This window comes from Schistocerca serialis, chromosome 1 (assembly GCF_023864345.2).
Source record: "Schistocerca serialis cubense isolate TAMUIC-IGC-003099 chromosome 1, iqSchSeri2.2, whole genome shotgun sequence".
Lineage (NCBI taxonomy): Eukaryota > Metazoa > Arthropoda > Insecta > Orthoptera > Acrididae > Schistocerca > Schistocerca serialis.
In genome coordinates this window covers 708597769-708622822 of record NC_064638.1, presented here as the reverse complement: position 1 = coordinate 708622822, position 25054 = coordinate 708597769, and the positions used below count along the sequence as shown (strand labels likewise).

At 42.5% G+C, this 25054-nt stretch overlaps 1 protein-coding gene across 2 annotated transcripts in view; it reads right to left on the bottom strand.

Moving 5' to 3' along the window:
• Positions 1-25054, bottom strand: part of LOC126481012 (uncharacterized) — a 513788-nt gene that overhangs the window by 203406 nt on the left and 285328 nt on the right. The window lies entirely within an intron of this gene.

The window sequence follows — 25054 nt, the reverse complement described above, 5'->3', positions numbered from 1 at the left end:
GCAATGATCACACGCACGGCACAGCGGACACACCAGGAACCGCGCTGTTGGCCGTCGAATGGCGCTAGCTGCGCAGCATTTGTGCACCGCCGCCGTCAGTGTCAGCCAGTTTGCCGTGGCATACGGAGCTCCATCGCAGTCTTTAACACTGGTAGCATGCCGCGACAGCGTGGACGTGAACCGTATGTGCAGTTGACGGACTTTGAGCGAGGGCGTATAGTGGGCATGCGGGAGGCCGGGTGGACGTACCGCCGAATTGCTCAACACGTGGGGCGTGAGGTCTCCACAGTACATCGATGTTGTCGCCAGTGGTCGGCGGAAGGTGCACGTGCCCGTCGACCTGGGACCGGACCGCAGCGACGCACGGATGCACGCCAAGACCGTAGGATCCTACGCAGTGCCGTAGGGGACCGCACCGCCACTTCCCAGCAAATTAGGGACACTGTTGCTCCTGGGGTATCGGCGAGGACCATTCGCAACCGTCTCCATGAAGCTGGGCTACGGTTCCGCACACCGTTAGGCCGTCTTCCGCTCACGCCCCAACATCGTGCAGCCCGCCTCCAGTGGTGTCGCGACAGGCGTGAATGGAGGGACGAATGGAGACGTGTCGTCTTCAGCGATGAGAGTCGCTTCTGCCTTGGTGCCAATGGTGGTCGTATGCGTGTTTGGCGCCGTGCAGGTGAGCGCCACAATCAGGACTGCATACGACCGAGGCACACAGGGCCAACACCCGGCATCATGGTGTGGGGAGCGATCTCCTACACTGGCCGTACACCACTGGTGATCGTCGAGGGGACACTGAATAGTGCACGGTACATCCAAACCGTCATCGAACCCATCGTTCTACCATTCCTAGACCGGCAAGGGAACTTGCTGTTCCAACAGGACAATGCACGTCCGCATGTATCCCGTGCCACCCAACGTGCTCTAGAAGGTGTAAGTCAACTACCCTGGCCAGCAATATCTCCGGATCTGTCCCCCATTGGGCATGTTTGGGACTGGATGAAGCGTCGTCTCACGCGGTCTGCACGTCCAGCACGAACGGTGGTCCAACTGAGGCGCCAGGTGGAAATGGCACGGCAAGCCGTTCCACAGGACTACATCCAGCATCTCTACGATCGTCTCCATGGGAGAATAGCAGCCTGCATTGCTGCGAAAGGTGGATATACACTGTACTAGTGCCGACATTGTGCATGCTCTGTTGCCTGTGTCTATGTGCCTGTGGTTCTGTCAGTGTGATCATGTGATGTATCTGACCCCAGGAATGTGTCAATAAAGATTCCCCTTCCTGGGACAATGAATTCACGGTGTTCTTATTTCAATTTCCAGGAGTGTAGAAAATCGCGTAGATAAGAGGAAATTGCAGTTCAGCACATCTTCCACACGGGGCCCAAAGTAAAAGATCGTAAAATATAGGAATTAATAAAAAAATACGTAACCTAATTCACTTAAGGCAAGGGCTGGTATGGCCTTCTTTGAAATGATACGTGCCGACTTTCTTGTCCAATCCGGGCTTGTGCTCCATGTCTAATGACGTAGTCGGCGACGCTGTGTCAGACTCCCAGGATTCCTTTCCATCAGACAGAAAGTCGTACATCGAGAATGCCACAAGCGGAAGTTATCTTTGACTCTGACTATGGACCGGTTCGAAATAAACCATGATGACTGGCGTCGAATCTCCCGATTAGCATCTGTAGCCGGTGACTCACTGCTCTTCGGAACAAGATGGTGCAATGGAAAAAAAAAACACTAGGCTTGTATCCGTGGGGATCATAGTTCAAATCCCTCGTACAGTTAACACAGATACTGCGAGCTTTCTCTAAATGAAAATCAAAGTGGCGAGATATTCAACAAGGATAACACCAACTCATTTATTAATTACTGAAGAAATGAGTTAGTACTCTTTGTCTAATAACCTTTAAGTTTACATGACACTTCTTTCTTGCTTTTTGTCTACTCTCATTACAGGCCAAATTATTTTCTTCTGTGGCTACCTCCATCCAGATTGAGAACCATCGCACCGTCCCTGTCACAAAAGCAGATAGATATAGCTGCAAAAATTTTACAGATTTTAAGGTCGTCCAGACTTCAACACCTAACCTGCTGCTCACGGGATAATAAGCATTAATGGCTTGCTCTGGCCACACGTTCTTGGATATACTACTCAACCTAAAAACATACGACTTGTAATAGCTATAATTATTAGTCTGCAACGACACAAATACTAATATAATGTTGTTCAGCGGACTGTCCTCAGTCACCAACAGAAATACCTGCACTTTTCATCGTTACAACCTGTATGTTACTTGACGAGGTGACTTGATTGTGAGCTGGTAAAAGAAGTTCGTCTTCCAGGATACCGCATAAGTTACCATCTCAGAATTAGCTGTATGTGGTTTAAGCAAACTACACAATGACCACTACAACAGCCGATCCTAGATACGAAATGCGATCTGGTCGAAAAGTAACGTTACTTCCACTCCTCAAACAATATAACATTTTTCCCCAAATCTCTGTGGTAACAATCATGTGTGGGAGGCGGCCGAAAATGGTCTTACCTGAATGACTGGAATATCTGAATGACATGATAAATTACTGATGCGTACATTCTGTGGAGAACGTCTCTGAAAGACGTAGGTACAAATTCGATCTGCAGATTTTTTTCTCTGATCAATTAAGTGGAAACATTTTATCAGCTACTTTTTAAGGTATAAACAAAACTCATTTGTCTGTAGGCAGTGTAAGAGCTACAGTCAGCATTTAGGGATCAGGTAATGTAATTTAAGCACAATGTTTTCTTAATATCAGGTGGTTATAACTGAAGTGCGGGTGGTTATAACTAAAATGCGGTTACCCACGAAGACCCAGCGTGGGCTGTAACTATAGTAAAACGAAATTTGATAGATAGGCTAATGCATTAATGCAGGACCGATATCGCTGGAAAAAAAAAAATTAGTTTCCGTTTGGCCACGAGGTGTAAATCTGGCGCTGTACAGCATCTCGTTGCCATCTCCAGTACTCATATTAAACAAATTGTGTAAGTGACGCTCAATAATAAAAATCAAGATTATTGCTTACTTACTCGTTTGACCTTTTCTGGCCACATCCCATTCCTAATCCATTATGTACTGAAACGTTCTTTCTTGCACTCACAGGGCCAGGTTTGCACCTGGTGGACAAAATTGGTACTAATTTTTTTTTCCAGCGTATATCGGTTCCACATTAACATACCAGAATGTCTATCACTTTTCACTGCTAGACGATAGTAACAGCCCGCATCGGATCTCACTGAGTAGGCGCACTTTGTCACCAATTGCACCAAGCTGTAAGGAAGAGCATGGAATGCTGCAAAGTCACATATGCCTCAATTTTTTAAATTTTATTTCGTGTATTTTATTGTGTCATGCTTTTATAGCAATTTACTTCAAATTCCAAATTAACAAAATTATTGCCAATCCAATCAGCTCTAAGAAATTATTAACTGAAGTTATATTTTAGTAGTTATTAAATATAACCCAGAAAACACTAGTCGTTAGAAACGTACGGAAAGGAAATTTAGAAAACAGCCTCTCTTCATAGTGCTTATCCCGTCGTACAGGATCCGTAGTTTTCATGATCTGGGAAAATTGTTTTGTTTGAAATTTGTGCCTAAGTGTTCATACTGTTGTCACAGTCGTCAGTAGTCCTAAAGCTGCATTTACACCTTTGCAACTTTCCGTGCACGGCAGGTGCATGTGGCTGTTTGCACCAAGCTGTAAGGAAGTTCATGGAATGGTGCAAAGTCACATATGCCTGAAATTTTTTGTTTTATTTATTGTATTTACTTGGCCTCTAGTTCAAATGGCTCTGAGCAGTATGGGACTTAACATCTGAGGTCATCAGTTCTCTAGAACTTAGAACTACTTAAACCTAACTAACCTAACGACATCACACACATCCATGCCCGAGGCAGGATTCGAACCTGCGACCGTAGGGGTCGCGCGGTTCCAGACTGAAGCGCCTAGAACCGCTTTTTTTTTTAAACATGTTGTTCGTTATTGATCGTTGTGTTTGGTCGCTGCGGACGTCGCTAGACATCCTGTTCAAGTTCGGTGGTTGATCCTTCCTCTCAGTTTTTTATTACAGAGACCAACCGGCTCTCTGACCGAACACGCTGAGCTACCGCACGGCCACATCGGCCGATACTTGGCCTCTATCTGCCCAGCTATTTTGTCGGATACATTGTTATTTAATATGCTTACCGTTACATATTTGTTTCCTAAGTTTAAACTGAATTTTCGATAAGTCCTCTTTCTTAATACATAATTAACCATTGTCATTCCAAGTTATAAAAGCAAGCAAACCTTATTTTTATACTCATGTTGTTAATGAACGGCAATCATTTTCACTCGTTCATGGAGTTTACGGTTTTCATCGCTGGAAATAAATAACTAAATGAGATAACACTGTACACAAAGAACCAGTTATAAAAGTGAGTGAAGATTTTTTTTTTGTTTTGTGTGTGTGTGTGTGGGGGGGGGGGGGGGGGGGGGGGGGGAAGGAGACCAGACATCGCGGTCATCGGTCTCATCGGATTAGGGAAGGAAGTCGGCCGTGGCCTTTGAAAGGAACCATCCCGGCATTTGCCTGGAGCGATTTAGGGAAATCACGGAAAACCTGAATCAGGATTGCCGGACGCGGGATTGAACCGTCGTCCTCCCGAATGCGAGTCCAGTGAGGAAGATGGTTCCATCTTATTCAGTATCAGTTGTTGTTGTACACCTGTTTAGTCAATTATGTGACGTGGTTACTGTGTCTTGGTGTCTTCACATCTTGGACTTTAGAGATGATGAAAGTATCTCATTATGCGGACATGGATTTTCGGCAATGTGGCAATATTTGAGCTGAGTTTGATGCTTGATTTATGAAGTTTGCCTGTGGCATATTGGGAACAACCGAGCAGTAGGTCATTAAGATCTGCCATGTCTGAAGGATCATCTTCGCCATAAAGATGGGTTAAAACTTTGAATCTTTAGAGATAAGCAGGATAACAAATGTGTCCATTTTGCAGTCTAGTTATTGATGTCGCCACGGAGGTTTTAACTTTGAACGTCATGTTCTTTCAGAAATGTTTGGTTGAATTCTTGCTAAGTTTCACCCTTTTGCACAGCGAAATAATATATTAGTGCAGCCAAGAGGGTGACACAAGAGGCCACGGAATGGTGGAATGTTGGGCAACGCCCATGAACAGGGCACCGATCCGTCTGGTGACAATGTACCATGTCGCCATGGGCAGAGAAGTCACGTCATTTTGGTGACCATGCACGGCTGAGCATGAGCACCTAAGTTGGACACAGGAGTAACTATGTATTCAGTACATTGGCCACAGTGCCTGACATCACGGAGCTTTCAGGAAAGCTGATCATATGGGAACAGCAGGCTAATTGATGTTATTATTGCCTCACATCTGCACGAAGAGCGCGTCCCAGTGTTGCATAAAAGCTGATGATTTCCAGTGGAAGCATTCTCAGTCTGCAGCCGGCCAATCTGGATGAGGGCCCTACGTCAATTTGCCATCTTCTCATCTGGCTGCGAGCTTGTATGGAGCAGCAAGTCGGGCCTTTGGAGGGCTGTGCTACAACTGGTGCCACCTGAAACGCTGACTGTCTAAGGTTCTGTCAGGGGCGTGCAGCTGCTCTTCAGTTATCACGAGGGGACGAGCCGTCCCGGCTGCTTACCTCCAGCTCCTGAGGGCGGACTCTGCCGCTGGTGGCTGTCTTCCCTGCGCACAGTCCACATCGTGACCATGCGCGGCTCGGTCACCCACTTCCGAGGCTGTAAGTCGTTTTGGCAGCACGAACGATTGCGTGTTCTGGCTGTGCGATGCCGGCGGCCTCGTGACGTCGCTAACAGCTGACGCGAGGCCCACGAAGCCGACTAGTGTGACGTCACAAGTTCGTTGTAGGCATTGTATTTCTCGTGGGCCGTGTGGAGCTGTCGGTGTCGCCGCGCGTGGGCAGCACATCCGGATGGACACCTCCTGCTGGCGCCTTCAGCTGCCTCACAGGCCAACGCTGCCTGGGCTACATCATGAACGATAAATGCTTGGCTTTTTAATCTTGTTTCACTAACGCCCACGGGTGTCAGACATGGATGCAGTCACCAAGCCACTACCCACCGACGCCTGGGGTTGGTGGCTTGATGGGCACCTGACTTCGACGGCCCCTGAATCGCTCCCTTCGTAACGTCCAGCCACACAGGCGTTACTGTCCTCTCGTCATCTGAGAGGTTTCCCAGAATCGGCAGCATTCATCAAAAGCCCCTTTCGTTACAGTGGTCACGAAGTCTACATGAAGTAGACGAACGAAGTAATGTATTCCTTTCGTGATACTACTCTTTGCAAATTTTTGAATTATTTCGATGTCTATGATTCTGGAATCCACTTTCATCTAGAGAATTTACATTTTTTTGTACTTTTCGATGCACTGATATACGAGTGTTATGTTCCATGCATCGAAGAAGCAACAGTTTTCAAATTCCACATTCATATGCTGGGTTGTAGAGGATGCTCCATGAATCAGTTATCAGAATATCGTTGATATTATGCAATGCGGATCAGAGAGCGTCTCTTACTGCTAGATCCTTCGCCGTAAAGCTGCTCTTTCCAGGGGTAAGCTTGTACTTAGCTGCTGTTTCAAGTATGCAAATGCTGTTCCTTCAATACACTGCGATACATTAGTGTATAATGGCATCGTTGTCGGGCACGCTGTCAAAATGTGCTGAATTGTGCATGGATCCTCACTGTTCGAAATGGAGACAGACCTTGCTCGATATAGCATGTGCGCATGGGGTGCCGGGAGTATTTTCCAGTCGGCGAGAAACGTGCAACGGTCGTGAGAGAGTTGGGGGTTCTGTTCCATTGTTTTACTACCGCGTCGACGCCAGCAAAAAGGTAAACAGGAAATTTATCAGTCAACATTTTTTGTGTTTTATGAAATTACGCCTTGTATTTCGGGCCCTGTGGTTCCTTCTTCAAATGTAAATCATCTAATACGTAATTTACATTTGCTCGTGAGTGAGATGAAATGCATTTTCCTGTTATGAGAAAGTTAGATGTTACGTTTAGTATTTCGCCAATCGAGTCCGGAAATATGTGAGAAACAGCGAAAAACTTACTGAACAAATAAGGAAGAACATTTTTAACCTTTTGAGGTCAGCCTACGTTGTTGTATTCATACTGTTAACGCACATCACGCCATTTAAGGCGCACATTTGTTTAGAACTGTTTAAAAACACTTCACAGATATAGTTTAACTTGAGGTGATCAAAGATGAAGTTTATCATACAGTGTTAGAGATCTGAGGTTTTAAGACGTTAATATAAGGAAGGAGTAAATTTAAAATAAGTCTTTAAAATTACTAAAATAACTATAGCTAGCAAAATCTCTTTGTTAACTTAAGAGTGATTCACACTTTTTGATTTTGTAGAGGTATATTTGCAACTGTTCTAACAGATTTATGGTATTCATTGGCTTCATTGTGTAGAGCTATCAAATTGTTTCCCCCCTTGTTGATCACATGTTTGGTTTCCAGCATATGCTGTGCAATAACTGATTTTTCTTTTTGAGTCTCAAAGCATTTCTGTATTCTTGGAAACGGAGTTTGAAATTTCTGCCTGTTTTCTCTATACAGTACGCAGTATACATTATACGCTCCACTGGTGTAGAATATTTGATTATCTGTTTTTATATTGTAGATTAGCAAGTATCCTAACTTATTACTAGTGGAAAATGCAATCGTTACATTGCTTTTAGACACTGAAAACCTTACCGAACAAATAAGGAAGAACATTTTTAACCTTTTGAGGTCAGCATAAGTTGGTTTATTCATACTGTCGTCGCACATCACGCCAGTCAAGAGGCACATTTGTTTACAACGGTTTAAAACACTTCACAGTAGTAGTTTAACCTGATGCAATCGAAGATGAATTGTATTACATAATATCAGAGATCTGAGATATAAGAAGTTGACAAATGCAAGTAATAAATTTAAAATACGGCTTTAAAATTATTAAAATAGCTATGGCTAGCGAAATTGTTTGTTAATTTAAGAAAGATGCAGAACTTCCAACTGTTCTAACAGATTTAGGGTCTTAGCACTGGCTTCACTGTGTAGTGCTGTCAAATTGCTGCTGAATTTTTGATTATCTGTTTTTATATTGTGGACTAGTAAGTGCCCTAATTTGCTATCAGTGGAAAATGCAATTGTTACATTGCCTTGGACAACAAATGTGCCTCGTGACTGGCGTGATATGAAGACAATATGAATAAACCAACTTATGCTGACCTCAAAACGTTAAAAGTGTTCTTCCTTGTTTTTCACTGATTTTCTACTCTTTTTCACATATTTCCGCATTCAAGATTCACAAAATACGAGACCTTACATTTAACTTTCTCAAAACAGGTAAATGAATTTCACCTTACTCAAGAGAAAATGTAAGTTTTGTATTAGACAATTTGCACCTGAAGATGGACCCACAAGGTCCGAAATGCATCGTGTAATTTGAGAAAACATGACAAATTTGTGGCTGCGGGCGATTTTATTCAAACTTTCTGTGTACTGAAGATAATAGCCCCCACAGCTGCAAAATATGGATACAATTAAAAAGCAAAAAGGTAGTTTCACGACAGTGCAGCTACTGCAATTCTGACAGGGTCGGCTCGTTACAGTGCTGGCTCTAGCACACACATATCGCCGTGCGGGGAAGCCACTTGCAACAGTTCGCTCGGCTCCCCTCTTCGGAGGTTCGAGTCCTCCCTCGGGCACGGGTGTGTGTGTGTGTGTTGCCCTTGGCCTAAGTTAGTTTAAGCTAGGTTAAGTAATGTGTAAGCCTAGGGAACGATGGCCTCAGCAGTTTGGTCCCTCAGGAACTTACGACAAATTTCCAAATTACACACGAATCGGCCAGTGGTTCGCCGAAAGACTGCACAATCTGCCTTGGAACACTGTATAGACATCCCTCTTTGAAAAGATGTAAGACGTTGTTGCTTTTACTGTGATGGCTGAATAACAGAAAAAACACATGACTAATATACGCGTTGCTGCTACGGTCGCAGGTTCGAATCCTGCCTCAAGCATGGATGTGTGTGATGTCCTTATGTTAGTTAGGTTTAAGTAATTCTAAGTCTAGGGGACTGATGACCTCAAATGTTAAGTCCCATAGTGCTCAGGGCCATTTTTGACTAATATAGTGAAACTGAGGCGTCCCTCGCTGACATACTCAAAACATATTCAAAACAGCCGTCTACTTGGAAGGGGATATATCCAGCAGAAACGGATGTACGAAAACAGCAGCAGCCGCTAGCGCAGTCTGTTTCATGGACACGACGGGTGCCAAGACTGCTACAGAGATAGAATTCTGCTGCGTTCCGGGAAAACCAGTCCGCTGTAAACGTCAAATCAGCTGCTGGCAGTTAAATGTGCCATACAACACGAGGGACTAACTGTGGCGCCTATAATACAAGTATTCTGGAAAAGATAAAGCGCCTGTGTAAGACTCAACAGACAAAAAACATGCTGATGCATTATTGCACGAGAGCTGGAACTACATTACATGAAACTATCCGCAACAAAAGTCATTAATGGTAGTCAACCGAGAACCGATCCTAGCAGCGATACATTGCTGTAGTATATTTCCAAGTTCAGGAATAAGTCATTTACTGAATTCGTTTTTTTCTACCTAGTTGATCATATATTAAATGGTCACTGACTTTCCTAATTAAAGAAAAGTACAGTCTAATTAAGAGTACACTTGGCACCCAATCGACCTTCTTACATTTAATACATTTGTTGAAATATCTGTTTCAAGGGTGTAAGCGATTACTTATAACAAGTTTTCCGTATCACCTTATCAGCTGCGTTCAAAAGAACGTCATTACTAAAGATTTTGTTATATCCACTTATTTTATTTACCGTATGGCAAAACTACATAACTGACGCTTAAAGGACAAAAATAAGATATAAAAAAACATGAAAATATTAATAAACTAGTATAAATTAAAGCAAGCGAATATTTAGAAACGTTAATAATTCAATAGTTCAATCATAGCTCTATGTCCAGGGAACTTCATCTTGCAAAAACCTTTGGGCAGGCACTGATAAGTGGTTTCTAGTCTCCTTTAAATCTTCGTAATGGGCATCCACGAATAATGTGGTCTACTTTTAGCGTCATTGTTCTACAGTCAAATTCAGGGCTGTGTGCGATCCATCAATCTTGCTGATGTGATTGCTTCTAGCTCACCTAGGAGTGCAGTATTTGGCAAGAGAACACTGTAGATCTACCTCTACATGCAACTCATTAAGTCATCGTACGGTGCATGGTGGAGGGTACCACGTACCACTACTAGTAATTTCTTTTCCTGTTACACTTGTAAATAGAGCTAGGGTTAATCCGACCCCGCTGGGATCCCAAACACTTAAGAATTGGTAGCACTAGCATTCTATACGCCGTTTCCTTTATATATGAGCTACACTTTCCCAAAATTTTCTCAATAAAACGAAAACGATTGTGCTGCTATGTGGCGTGTAGACAACCTCTAAGATAGTACCACAGGCAATGTTCTGCTAGACTACAAATCTGCATAAACAGATGACGGTCAAACTAGATACTGCGTCTCTGCCGGCCAGATAAGGAGATCCGCTGACTCAGTAATAAGTATGATTTTTTACAAGCATCATAATTTACCTTCCAAGAGCTGCTAATAATTATTACTTTATTCACGATCAATTTCAGTCTTCACCATCGGGTATCTTAAAGACATTAACAGCTTAATGGCAATATTAAAACAGTGGTGTCACACAGCATATATTGTAGTTGCCAGTATGCAGGGTGTCCCACACGAAATTATGCAACCTGACGGTATAAGTAGAACGAGTGCTTGGTGTATTTTATTATTGACAATCTATTGTATTTTACTACTCGACAGCAGCAATGACATAACTTGCCCAGATGGCCGAACGCGTCAAGGCGCCGCTGCCAGGATACGCGAAGACGAGCCTCCCCCGGATTACCGACGAGGATTTGTGAGCCGGCTAGGCTGGATGTGGTTTTTAGGTGGTCTTCCGCATCCAACTACATAAATACTGGAATGTTACCCACGTCCCGCCTCAGTCACATGCTACAAAAAAAATTTGGAAAACGTTCTCAGACTTGAAGAAAGACTTTCTCTAGACGAAGACAATGAGATGCACAAAATTCTATCCCTTGGGGAATGGTGGGGCAGGAAGGTCACCAACTACCACTAACGATGCATCGACCCGTATAACAACGCCGATCCCGGGGAAGAAACGGGGAAGGGAAAAGAAGAATAAGACAGCAGCAATAACATACGATGGATTTTATGCTATTTAACGTCACAGTTTTAGTACTGTCATATAAACAGCTGTAAATGACTTTCAGATAATCGATGATGATCTGAATATTGAATTAGGTTGTGTATAAAAAGGAATTTACTGGCCGTTTTTGATGGTTGAACTACGACGTTTTTTTAAATACTTGTGAGTGCACCACCTTCACGAAGTATTAGAATGATTTTTTATGTAAATGCAGCTGACAGTTTGTTGTGCGAACTCTCCGATGTAATTAAGCTCCGACTCATACTTGTAACAGAGCGTGAAGTTTCCATTTTTTACCTCTGCAATAGCCAAAGAATTAAAATAAATTCCTGAGCATTTCCAGAAATCCTTTACACTGCCTCTGAGGTGACTGTGAGCTGCTAAGTGTCTAGGTTGTTAGGCGTTCGGCACTCGCCTACGTACGTGAAGTCGCTAACGCACGATTTGTGGTGGCGCCCGACTCTGATGTAGTCTGGTTCGAGTCCAGGTGGGAAGCATATTCAGAGCCAGTATTTGGACAGTAAGAAAAGAGGTGAGGTAGTGGTGTAACGTTACGAATCACCTGACTTTGTGTTAGTGTCCTAGATTCAATTTAAAACCTTCTATCTGCAGTAGCTCATGGAGTGGTAAAGTGTTTTTATGCTTATTCACCACTCCTTCTTCACACCCTCCTGTGGCGTGATGAGGGGAGGGTTTGACTCACACATGCGTGGATAAGATGACATAGTGTCCCCCTACAAACAACCATTTCAGCAACATCCTCGGTGACACTCTTGCACCTATGTTGAGCACGTTGAAAACGTATCTGTCACAGACTTCGGCTGCTCCAATTCAGTCTCGTAGTCGCTCTAGCACCTGAAGGTAGGCAAAATTTACCTAAGGGTGTCGAAGGGATTGCCTAACCCTAAGCTCTAGAGCAGCTGCTAGGCTAAATTGGTGTCGAAGTTTCTGACCGGTACATCTTCAACGTTCTCAATAAACGTGCGTGGGTGGCAACAAGGATGTTACCGAATCAGGTGATCTTACCACTTTATTCACGCATGTGTCAATGTCTAACCCTCCCGTCGTCTCGCCACAGGACTATCCCTTCCGGCGGTCTTCTCGTGCCGTTTCTGGGCTGCGGTGTGTCTGGACTGTATTCCTTGGCCACTAATAAGAAAACCGCGTCATGTCAACGCTGGGCGTCGAAGTTGTGACCTCCATCGCAGAGGCGCCAAAAGAAGGAAAGAGGGGTGTGACGACCTTCCCCTCACGTGATACGTCCACGGTGGCGTTGGACAGAATTGTGGGGAAGTTTGGTGCCAACGAGACATCATTAACCAAACTTACACGTGACATGAGCTTCTGAGGTGCGGATTTTTTCCCGCATGTGTCGACGACACCTTGCTGTCCGAAGCGTCCTCGAGCCCGTAGGTTACGTTGCAGGGCGCCAAACTTTTGCACCATTACAAAGCAAAGTTGCACGCACCTTTGAGCCAAATTTCAGACTTCAGCGTGGCAATGGGTGGGAATCTACGGTGTTTCGAAAAAGTTACACCGCAATGTTTCACGCTCCAAATCAGACGCTATAGAGGCAGAGAGCTGCAAATGTATAGACATGAAGGCTGTAGAATGATAACAACGTTTTTTATTTTAAAAAAACTTTTAAAAGTTTTCACATAAAAAAATCGGTGGCATTACTTTTCAGCACGCCCTCGTAGGAAATCATTTAGAAAACAATCTGAGCAGCGTGCTTAGATTGTTAGCTGATGGTGCGCTCTTTTACTGTCTAATAAAGTTACGAGAAAATCAAAGCGAATTGCTAGACAAGATATGTGTATGGTGGGAAAAGTGGCAATGGGCCACAAACAGTAAAAAAATGTGAGGTTCTCCACATGAGTACTAAAAAAAGACGAACCAAAGGTTGCGTAACAAATATACTAAACAGACTGCATACACTATGCTTGTAGTATTGCTGCAAAGTATGAGATTTTTGGAGTAGTGCTGCGAGGTACGAGATCCGTATCACATAAGATTGGGCGAAGGCATCGAAAAAATTCAAAGAAGGGCAGCTCGTGTTGTATTGTCACCAAACAGGGGCGAGCGCTACGGATTTGGAAAGATAGTCGGAATGGCTTTTATTAAAATGTAGCCTTTTTTTGTTTCGATGAGATTTTTTCACGAAATTTCAATCGCCCACTTTCCTCTCCGAATGCTAAAAAATCTTTACTGCGAGAAATGACCATTGTAATAAAATAAGAAAAATAATAGTTCTCGCGCGGAAGAGTCGCACGGAAAGAATGTGAACATGGTTTGATGTGAATCATCTGCCAAACACGTTAGAGTGAATTGCGGAGTAATCTTGTAGATGTATGTGTATAATCCTCTTACTTGTGTTCTATTAGACGGATGAAGACATTAAGGTCGGGAGCCCCAATGGTACGTAGGCTATGTACCGGCACTAAGTTTCGTGGTTATCCTTCCCTTCGTCTGTAATAACAGAAATAACAACACTGCACTGCATTCATCAGTCATCCTCTAGAAACAAATACACAAGTGACATTTCGTAACAATTTGAAGGACTTTGTCCAGGACTACAATTAAAGATACTCGCATCCGTCCCCAAAGCTAATTTCCTGACTATGAGACTGACCTTGACATGTTGGGCAACGATGTATGTAACATTAAATGCCGCTTGATGAAGAACCAGTGCTAAGATTGACGAACGCATACAAGAAAAAATCGTGACGGATAATTCAAATCATAACGTCAATATTGCTTGTTTCCAATTTAACAGCCGTATTGTTTGCTGTCACGTTCGGTATAACTGCTTAAATACATTCAGCGTTCCCACAGAAAATAATCCTTCCTTCGTGAAACGGTGACAAAAGCGAAAATGAGGCGACGTACCTACGTATAAATCGTAGGATTTTATGCATGCAATTTTCGGTATGCCTCGAGGAATTCCGCATCATGCCTCAAAGGGTAGCATAACTAGCAGGCGAATCAGGCAGGATTGTATACGGCGTCTCTGACTCCATTACAGAGAGTTGATCACAGCCATATTTACTCACACAGGCAATCTACTACACTGATTTATAAAATTATTTGATAGCCAATATCTTTGTTATTCTCTGTGATAGATTCCCATGTCTGAGGGACTAGTGATGTCTAGAACAGATTGTGCTGAAGATTTTTGTGTGCCGTTATATGCTTTCTCGGACATTCACTAAAACCGGTGATTAATTACTAACCGTAGCCGATTGGGCAAAAAGAGCATCGTGCAAAGAGAGTTGCCATTTCATTATTACAAATTTCCACCGTTGCGCAACTTCCTTGCGTCTCAAGATAATCAAGGACAAAAAATTAAATTTGTTACATCGAAGACAAAACAAACTTGTATTATGCTGGTGTCGGGGACTGAAGCCTTAAATCATAGGACTGTATCAACAATTTAAGAAGGGTCAAGTAGCAATATTCTTTTTTATACATTTAGTTTAACGACAGACAAGTCGTGTGGCGATTATCTCCTGTTCCTTTTTGTTACTTAATACGCAGGTATTAACAGGTTCGTCAGTCTCCCACAGGTTTCAACGTGTCTACCTATTTAATCCTATGACGATAGTAAATATACATACTGCTGATCTTAAATACTGTTTATTACTTTATTTACTACCAACAGTCGATTTTACTCGTATTAATGCATTCACAGTACCTTCTCTGATAAATAAGAACACAATTTTTATAGCTTGAGCTATCAGCGAACAAGTAAGTAAGGACTGATATCTTCTGGTATAAATTGAATTCACAGTGACAATGCCTGCAGTATAAAGTATAAAATCGATAATGGAGATGTTTGAAAGCAATATTTAGATAGTTTTCTTCTGCGTCTTTCTTGTAACCAAATAGATTGTCGTGAATTCAGTTCCTAGATACATCCAATTTTACTGATTATATGCTGTGAAATGCTTCGTTTAGTGAAAATGAACATTGCAGATAATATTGTTTCACGAAGTATCTCAAAACTGTTAGCAGCTGAGATAGCAAAGATTATTTCCGGTGGCAGAGAACTTGTGCGACGATTACTAAAAATAAACAACATGACGAAAACAGTTTATGCACACATTTGAATGTATTAGCCATATTACATACTCATTTTTGACTGGTTTTCATAGTTAGAGGTATGATACTAACATTCGAAAATTATTACTTTTTGTCTGTAAGAATGACTTTATGACGGTGTCTAAGTTCCACGGCGATGAAGTTTAGATCAATCATGAAGCGAAATGTTGGGAAGAGCTTACAGACGAGTACGCAGAAGACTTAAAAACAGAGAGGAAATTGGTTTTGTCAAGTGGTACATGGACGGCGACCTTTATTAGTGAACCACAGCTTATAAAGACGACTAATTACTTGTGAAAAAGTAACAGTGATTGACTCTTATTATGCAACGTTAGCTGGTGAAATGAAAAAGACATGGCCTAGAATAATCAGAGAAAATGTGTTCTAAAACGAGGACACCACACCTGCTAACACATTGGTCTTTGGGACTGATAAAGTGTTCCAACTGAGTTTCGAAATACACTACTGGCCATTAAAATTGCTACACCACGAAGATGACGTGCTACAAACGCGAAATTTAACCGACAGGAAGAAGATGCTGTGACATGCAAATGATTAGCTTTTCAGAGCATTCACACAAGGTTGGCGCCGGTAGCGACACCTACAACGTGCTGACATGAGGAAAGTTTCCAAACGATTTCTCATACACAAGCAGCAGTTGACCGGCGTTGCCTGGTGAAACGTTGTTGTGATGCCTCCTGTAAGGAGGAGAAATGCGTACCATCAAGTTTCCGACTTTGATAAAGGTCGAATTGTAGCCTATCGCAATTGCGGTTTATCGTTTCGCGACATTTCTGCTCGCGTTGGTCGAGATCCAATGACTGTTAGCAGAATATGGAATCGGTGGATTCAGGAGGGTAATACGGAACGCAGTGCTGGATCCCAAACGGATCGTGCAGCCACGTCTCGATCCTTGAGTCAACAGATGGGGACGTTTGCAAGACAACAACCATCTGCACGAACAGTTCGACGACGTTTTCAGCAGCATGGACTATCAGCTCGGGGACCATGGCTGCGGTTACCCTTGACAGACAGGAGCGCCTGCGATGGTGTACTCAACGACGAACCTGGGTGCACGAATGGCAAAAAGTCATTTTTTCGGATGAATCCAGGTTCTGTTTACAGCATCATGATCGTCGCATCCGTGTTTGGCGACATCGCGGTGAACGCACATTGGAAGCGTGTATTCGTCATCGCCATACTGGCGTATCACCCGGCGTGATGGTATGGGGTACCATTGGTTACACGTCTCGGTCACCCGTTGTTCGCATTGACGGCACTTTGAACAGTGGACGTTACATTTCAGATGTGTTACGACCGGTGGCTCTACCCTTCATTCGATCCCTGCGAAACCCTACATTTCAGCAGGATAAAGTACGACCGCATGTTGCAGGTCTTGTACGGGCCTTTCTGGATACAGAAAGTGTTCGACTGCTGCCCTGGCCAGCACATTCTCCAGATCTCTCACCAATTGAAAACGTCTGGTCAATGGTGGCCGAGCAGCTGGCTCATCACAATACGCCAGTCACTACTCTTGATGAACTGTGGTATAGTGTTGAAGCTGCATGGGCAGCTGTACCTGTACACGCCATCCAAGCTCTGTTCGACTCAATGCCCAGGCGTATCAAGGCCATTATTACGGCCAGAGGTAGTTGTTTTGGGTACTGATTTCTCAGGATCTAAGCACCCGAATTGCGTGAAAATGTAATCACATGTCAGTTCTAGTATAATATATTTGTCCAATGAATACCCGTTTATCATTTGCATTTCTTCTTGGTGTAGCAATTTTAATGGTCAGTAGTGTAGTTCGCCACTCGATTTATTCACAGAATGCGATTTTTTTCCCGTTTCCTAACCTCAAAAATGATGTGGATGTTAAGAGATATTCGGATTTTTTTTTGGTTATCTATGTTGAAAAAGAACATTATTCAGAGTTAGAAACAAACTGAGGCGAAAAACAAATGGAATCTCATTGGACCGAGTTCATCGAGCTCAATGCAGATTTTTGGGAAATATGGTTTAATAAAACCTGTCATAGGTTACATTCAGTTCGACCTGGCTGATATTATTGTTGATGGTACAGTACTAGATTGTTCTTGAAAGCAGAACTTCTTTTCATGGCCGAAATAGGCATTTTTTTTTTTTTTTTTGTTACTCGCTGAACAGTCTTTAAATTTCATTCAAAATAGCTTCAATTTCTCCGTTCTCCACTTTAGGCAAATGGTTGCTACTTAAAGCAATTTGTTACGCCTTGTTCCTCAAAGCAATGCTCCAATATGTATCCACCTTAGAAACCGGCTGTAAGTGGTCAGTTCGAACATTCGGCTAACCGTGGACTCTGCTATGCGTTCCACAGGTCCAAGTACACACTTCGTTTGCGACTGCTGACAGTAGGAGGTATGTAAATAAAGAACAGTGTGGCTGGGTCGACTTTGCATTGCGCGCTGAGGAAATACGTCCTTCAACCCATTGGGAAACACAGGAATGAAATAGGGATTCCACTCAAACTACGTTATAAAGTCGTGCGAACATAGACGATAATCTAATAATACTTCATAAACTAAACAGAGACTACAGAATGAATCTCTCAGCAGTGTTAGAAATTTTCATCCATAACAGAAAACATAGACACGACGTACTCGGTGATTGAGCTAAGATGGTGGTAATGACCTTTTTAGAAGCTTCTCAAGCGTGCTAGGCGATACACAACAAATATTAGTGCTGTCTATTCATTAGTGATGGAAATATGAAAACCTGAACTCTGAATTCAAACCATGAAATAGATACATTATCACATATATACTGAAATATATGTGTATAACTTTTTAATACGAGTCTACATCTACATTTATACTCCGCAAGCCACCCAACGGTGTGTGGCGGAGGGCACTTTACGTGCCACTGTCACTACCTCCCTTTGCTGTTCCAGTCGCGTATAGTTCGCGGGAAGAACGACTGTCTGAAAGCCTCTGTGCGCGCTCTGATCTCTCTAATTTTACATTCGTGATCTCCTCGGGAGGTATAAGTAGGGGGAGGCAATATATTCGATACCTCATCCAGAAACGCACCCTCTCGAAACCTGGCGAGCAAGCTACACCGCGATGCAGAGCGCCTCTCTTGCAGAGTCTGCCACTTGAGTTTATTAAACATCTCCGTAACGCTATCACGGTTACCAAATAACCCTGTGACGAAACGCGCCGCTCTTCTTTGGATCTTCTCTATCTCCTCCGTCAAACCGATCTGGTACGGATCCCACACTGATGAGCAATACTCAAGTATAGGTCGAACGAGTGTTTTGTAAGCCACCTCCTTTGTTGGTGGACTACATTTTCTAAGCACTCTCCCAATGAATCTCAACCTGGTACCCGCCTTACCAACAATTAATTTTATATGATCATTCCACTTCAAATCGTTCCGCACGCATACTCCCAGATATTTTACAGAAGTAACTGCTACCAGTGTTTGTTCCGCTATCATATAATCATACAATAAAGGATCCTTCTTTCTATGTATTCGCAATACATTACATTTGTCTATGTTAAGGGTCAGTCACCACTCCCTGCACCAAGTGCCTATCCGCTGCAGATCTTCCTGCATTTCGCTACAATTTTCTAATGCTGCAACTTCTCTGTATACTACAGCATCATCCGCGAAAAGCCGCATGGAACTTCCGACACTATCTACTAGGTCATTTATATATATTGTGAAAAGCAATGGTCCCATAACACTCCCCTGTGGCACGCCAGAGGTTACTTTAACGTCTGTAGACGTCTCTCCATTGATAACAACATGCTGTGTTCTGTTTGCTAAAAACTCTTCAATCCAGCCACACAGCTGGTCTGATATTCCGTAGGCTCTTACTTTGTTTATCAGGCGACAGTGCGGAACTGTATCGAACGCCTTCCGAAAGTCAAGAAAAATAGCATCTACCTGGGAGCCTGTATCTAATATTTTCTGGGTCTCATGAACAAATAAAGCGAGTTGGGTCTCACACGATCGCTGTTTCCGGAATCCATGTTGATTCCTACATAGTAGATTCTGGGTTTCCAAAAACGACATGATACTCGAGCAAAAAACATGTTCTAAAATTCTACAACAGATCGACGTCAGAGTTATAGGTCTATAGTTTTGCGCATCTGCTCGACGACCCTTCTTGAAGACTGGGACTATCTGTGCTCTTTTCCAATCATTTGGAACCCTCCGTTCCTCTAGAGACTTGCGGTACACGGCTGTCAGAAGGGGGGCAAGTTCTTTCGCGTACTCTGTGTAGAATCGAATTGGTATCCCGTCAGGTCCAGTGGACTTTCCTCTATTGAGTGATTCCAGTTGCTTTTCTATTCCTTGGACACTTATTTCGATGTCAGCCATTTTTTCGTTTGTGCGAGGATTTAGAGAAGGAACTGCAGTGCGGTCTTCCTCTGTGAAACAGCTTTGGAAAAAGGTGTTTAGTATTTCAGCTTTACGCGTGTCATCCTCTGTTTCAATGCCATCATCATCCCGTAGTGTCTGGATATGCTGTTTCGAGCCCCTTACTGATTTATCGTAAGACCAGAACTTCCTAGGATTTTCTGTCAAGTCGGTACATAGAATTTTACTTTCGAATTCACTGAACGCTTCACGCATAGCCCTCCTTACGCTAACTTTGACATCGTTTAGCTTCTGTTTGTCTGAGAGGTTTTGGCTGCGTTTAAACTTGGAGTGGAGCTCTCTTTGCTTTCGCAGTAGTTTCCTAACTTTGTTGTTGTACCACGGTGGGTTTTTCCCATCCCTCACAGTTTTACTCGGCACGTACCTGTCTGAAACGCATTTTACGATTGCCTTGAACTTTTTCCATAAACACTCATCATTGTCAGTGTCGGAACAGAAATTTTCGTTTTGATCTGTTAGGTAGTCTGAAATCTGCCTTCTATTACTCTTGCTAAACAGATAAACCTTCCTCTCTTTTTTTATATTCCTATTAACTTCCATATTCAGGGATGCTGCAATGGCCTTATGATCACTGATTCCCTGTTCTGTACATACAGAGTCGAAAAGTTCGGGTCTGTTTGTTATCAGTAGGTCCAAGATGTTATCTCCACGAGTCGGTTCTCTGTTTAATTGCTCGAGGTAATTTTCGGATAGTGCACTCAGTATAATGTCACTCGATGCTCTGTCCCTACCACCCGTCCTAAACATCTGAGTGTCCCAGTCTATATCTGGTAAATTGAAATCTCCACCTAAGACTATAACATGCTGAGGAAATTTATGTGAAATGTATTCCAAATTTTCTCTCAGTTGTTCTGCCACTAATGCTGCTGAGTCGGGAGGTCGGTAAAAGGAGCCAACTGTTAACCTAGTTCGGTTGTTGAGTGTAACCTCCACCCATAATAATTCACAGGAACTATCCACTTCTACTTCACTACAGGATAAACTGCTACTAACAGCGACGAACACTCCACCACCGGTTGCATGCAATCTATCCTTTCTAAACACCGTCTGTACCTTTGTTAAATTTTCGGCAGAATTTATCTCTGGCTTAAGCCAGCTTTCTGTACCTATAACGATTTGAGCTTCGGTGCTTTCTATCAGCGCTTGAAGTTCTGGTACTTTACCAACGCAGCTTCGACAGTTGACAATTACAATACCGATTGCTGCTTGGTCCCCGCATGTCCTGACTTTGCCCCGCACCCGTTGAGGCTGTTGCCCTTTCTGTACTTGCCCAAGGCCATCTAACCTAAAAAACCGCCCAGCCCACGCCACACAACCCCTGCTGTCTTTATTTATATGACAACATTCTAAATATGTAAACACGTATTTGCATGTTGTCTATATCTTTGATTCGTAGCGTTAGCCATGGATACAAATGTATATAAATAAAACGAACTCAGTTGTTCTTTTTGCTGGAACACCTTGTAAGTAGCTTTGTTTTTATTTATAACTAGCGAAACCGCAAATGCTTCACCATTGCTAAACACGTATGTGGACTGTATATACATCCTTACGTGGGGTATCCCTGGAAATTGTGTCAGGGCGCAAAGTTCGGCTCCTCGTTGTGACTTTGCCCACTTCGAAGGTATGGAACTCGAAATTATGATAAATCAAACAGAATATGAATGATAGAGGCTCCTTTGTGTTCGTTTTTATTCTTTAAGTTTTTTAGTTTGGTATGAAATACAATTACAAAACTTCACGCTACACAACTGTTTCGTTTTCTGAATACTGCGTGATAAGAATATGAACTGGCTTTCTCAACTACCGGTTCGTGAAAGGGAAACATACAACTGAGCATGCGAAAAATTTGCCTAGTTGTTTAACTGATCTGCCATCGTAAACACCGTCTCCGAGAAAGAAATCAAAACTACACATTTTCACAGCACACACGTGTGTGCCCGTGTGTATATGTGTGTACCAATTTGAGGTTAGGTACCCTGGTCCGGAAACCACCAAGCTGAAAGTTACTAGCGAAAATCGTCATAATACCTCTGACACTCCAGGCTCTTTGCTTTCCTTATTTTGGGAGGAGGTAGTATGGACCTAAACGTGAGAAAAGTCCAGTAAACATGGGCTCTGAAATGCATATCTTAGGGGCAATGAGGACTTCCTCTTCTTTACTAATGTGAAAAACATCTCTTCTATTGAACAAGTGCTCATAGCTCTTTAAGATATGTAATGTTTACTGGACAATTTTTTCTTGTTTTGCTCCATACTAAATCCTCCAAAAATATGAAACGCAAAATACTTTCAGTAGACGAGGTCCGCTGTCAGATATATCAGAACGGTTTTCGCTTATAACTCTCGAGTGGATCCTTTCCGAACCAGGGTACCTTACCTCAAATTGATATGTTTACCCTTCTCCATCATCCCTGAAAGTTTGTAACATCATGGACTCATCATGTATGTTGTATAGATGTATGGCTTGTCCCAAATTAAGATAACAAAGGACATATAAGAATTAATTTGTAGCTTGATTACACAACTAGATGCATACTAGAGAATGAATTCTCCTGTAATTAACTGAAGGTTGAGGGTTTAAGCCTCGAAATGAGTCGTCAAGAAAGTAAGTGTGCGATACAGATATTAATTTGCGTTAATTGAAATTAAAAGAAATGTAACCCCTTATCAAGAACTGTGTTTTTCCCCTTTCATCAAATTAATGATGCTCTTCATCAGTTGCTGCAGCAAGTAAACCGAGATATAGAGGTTATTCGTTCAGTGATGTTCCCCAATCGATTAAACGTTAATTAAACTCATTCTTTTTAGTGTGTCTAGAAACAGATAAGCAGTTCGGCAATGACCGTATAGTCTAATGTACATCACACAAGGAGATAACTGGATATGGCCCTGATAAGACTCTCATATTCTTTAGCATATGAAGAGATAAGTGTTCCCTAAATGGAATTCGCATTTAGGCCTAATTTGTTCTAAGGATAGATCCTTAGCCAAAAGCAATTTAAAGTTGGTACACATAATACACAAGTCCCCTGGTCTAAATAAAAGTTTCATACAAGAGAGTCCAGAGGCACTGGAAATGTTCAGTAAGCGCCAGGCGCGTAGCCACTAACTCTGAAGCGGAATCCCAACACACGTGTTAATCTCTTTCGGAGCTGTTGCACGATTAACAGACCAGAAAATTTAACTATTGCTTAGACATGACGATTCGTGAGAGTTCGCATATAGTTGTGTACGCTCTCATGGTTGTGTCTATGACGTCAATGGTGCTACGAAGCACTACTGCTTGCAAAATGCCATAGTTACAACGAATATAGAGAATAACAGGAGTTTTTAAAAGGCATCATTTTACAGTTCTTCAGAAAAATAGGTCTCAAGAAAATTAAAAATGCGTTTAGTTACACCGAGAGCGCAGTGAACAATTCAGAAATCTTCCTTTTCAGTCAGTATTCTAATGCCAATCATTACTTGCTGCTGACGTAAACTGACACATGATCCATTATCAACGTGATCTGTTTTTGGTAAATCTTTTTGGTACTAGGTATAATTTGTGTTGGAATACATCTGTGATCGTCAGTTAATTTCTCGGAACCATTTCGACTTAATAGGGGTTCCTGAGCCAAGGACGTATCCGCCAGACGTGTGGAGCAATATGTCGCGAGGCCTAATATGGTTCTTCACTGTTAGAATGAAACTCAAATCTCAAACTACCTGCAACTCTCTCTGGCGGTATACAGTACATTACTACAGCGTATAACATTGTCATATCTTGACTTACAGATGTCACATATGAAAGACATACGGGGTTTGGCTGTAGAGGAAGAACCAAGTAAGCTCTTCGCTAACACATTATATGTTGGGAAGTATGAAGCTAATAGTGAACAGCAGGAGTGGTGCATTGAGGCACAAGCCGTGAACCAGTCTCAACTATTGTCAAGCGTAACAATGAACTCAATTTCTGAGAGGGAAAACACTGGCCGATGGTTTCGCAACATAAGCATCTGTCAGTCGTTTCTGCCTGTGTGTGGCTGGCGTTACGCCAGCAACAGCCTCGGCGCATTGTGGATAACCTGATAAAGCCAGATCAAACAGCACCTCTGACAGTTACATCTCTTTAAGACATCCAACATTTCTGCATACCAAGATTCTGTAATGTCGATGCACATTGAACAGCAGTATTACAGAGCCATGCAATCATGCGAAGTTTTTCAGTCTGTATATTAAGCAAGAACTAGGGAAAATAAGGAGAAATTTGGAAAGGTAATTAAAGTTCTGGGAAAAGAAAAAAAAAACTTTAAGATTTGACGATGACATTATAGTTTACTTAGAAACTGTGAAATGACATGGAAGATCAGTTGAACGGAATGAATATTATCTTGAAAAGAGGCTATACGATAAACATAAAAGAGTAACGGTATTTAGTCGTATCAAATCAGGCGGTGCTGAAGAATTAGATTAGTAAATGAGACACTAAAAATAGTAGAGGGTTTTGTTATTTCGGTAGCAAAATAACTGACAATGGCCGAAGAAAGATGATATGGAAAGTAGGCTGGCGTTAGCAAGAAAACATTTCTGAAAATGAAAAATTTTTGTTAACATCGAATATATGTTTAAGTGTTGAGAAGTCTTTTCTGAACGTATCAGTCTGTGGAAAAGCCTTGTAAAAGTGAAGTGTTTACGGTAAACAGTTCAGACAACATGAAAATACTCGTAGAGTGTTTTAAAATGTGGTACCAACGAAGATCAGATAGGGAGATTGGATAAGCAATTACGAGGTACCGAATAAAATTTTAAGGAATGGAAATTTATAGCACAGCTTCACTAAAAGAAGGGATCCTGAGGCACCAAGGAATCGTGAAAGGAAGGCAGTGTGAGAGATGAGAATGGTAGGGAAACCAAGGTTTGGCTACAGAAGGCAGGTTGAAATGTGTTGCAGTTATTATGCAAAGAGGCTTGTACAGGATAAACCAACGTGGATGGTCGCATTATGTCAGTCTTCACATCACAACACGTTGTCAATAAAGCGCAGCGTTGACAAGTTAGCTTAGAAAAGCAGCACCCGCTTTCTTTCTTTAAACGCAATCTCCTACCTTTCCCACATTAAAAAAACATTTAGCATTTCTGAACTGTTAGTAACACATGTTTCGAAACAA